Below are 1,165 nucleotides of genomic sequence, written 5' to 3' on the forward strand. Positions count from 1 at the left end.
TTTAAAAATTTGAAAGGTTAAGGCTTCAGGAAAAACTTCAGTTTAACTTTAAGTGATTTATTTCTTAAGTTGCTGAAAATGATAACATCCCAGAAACACGGGCTTATCCATGGTTATAAATGCTGTTTTTGTTTTGGTGAGTGTTAAAATAACAAAAACCATTTATGTATGTATTTTAAGTATACACACAAAAACCCCCTAAATAAACAAAAAATCCAGAATGGTCCTTAGGCATAGAGGAGTTAAACACAAATTCTGACTGAGTAACGACTATGAAGATTTTCCCCTTAGAAAAGGTGTTCTCTAATGCAGGGGGATAATATACCATGGTCTCAAATATTTTTTTCTGATAAAGGAAGCAGCTACAGAAAGCTTTTATTTGTTCAAAGTAACCAATGCTATAGATGTAAAAAAATCCAACAACTCCCCAATACTACTTCAAAACAAACATATCAAACGTGATTTTCATTAGAATATTATTTCTTCACACTAATAAATCAAAAAACAAAGACCCAGATTTTATATATATATATAAAGCAATGCAAACAATTATTGAGCTTCATCTTCTGGACAAGAATGCCAAGTTAGTCTCTCTTCATAAAAAGCAATTACAATCCGAGGACACTTCATATTTGCCTCTTTTGCCAGCACCAAGTCTGCCTCATCTGAATCTTTCCATTTCATGAGAAACATTAATTCTCCACCGCTGTCTGTGGCACCAATTATTCGTTCAGGATCAAGACCTCTGGCAAAGCCTCTTGGTTTATCAGCAGCATCTCTTTTCTTCTTTGATTTGCTATCATCAGATTCACTGTCAGATAAAGATTTTCTTTTTGTACCATCTTTTTCTTTACCAGCTTTTTGAGAATTAAGAAATGCTTCAATTAACTCTGGACAATCAAAATTTTTCTTCAGGTTCCCAAGTATTGTCAGCATCTGTAAATCCCTTCCACTTCAGGAAATACTCCACCTTCCCATTCACTTCACGTCCGTCCAGTACTTTTTCCACCACAAATTCTTCAGGCTCTGCCTCTTCTACTTTTTTACTCTTTGCATTTTGTTTCTTTCCCATTTTTTGCAATGTAGTTTTATTGGAGGCCATTTTTTATTGCAGACTTGAAGAGCTATTATTCACCACCTCCGAGCTGCTCCGGGTCCGGGTTTG

General features: G+C 35.0%; 1 pseudogene; it reads right to left on the bottom strand.

Annotated features, from left to right (window-relative positions):
- Nucleotides 1–282: 282 nt before the first annotated feature.
- LOC102747112 (chromobox protein homolog 3 pseudogene) lies at nucleotides 283–1,155 on the bottom strand (annotated as a pseudogene).
- Nucleotides 1,156–1,165: the final 10 nt, after the last annotated feature.

The sequence above is a fragment of the Leptonychotes weddellii genome, unplaced genomic scaffold (genome assembly GCF_054177405.1).
Source record: "Leptonychotes weddellii isolate Sample4059 unplaced genomic scaffold, ASM5417740v2 HiC_scaffold_36173, whole genome shotgun sequence".
Taxonomy (NCBI): Eukaryota; Metazoa; Chordata; class Mammalia; order Carnivora; family Phocidae; genus Leptonychotes; species Leptonychotes weddellii.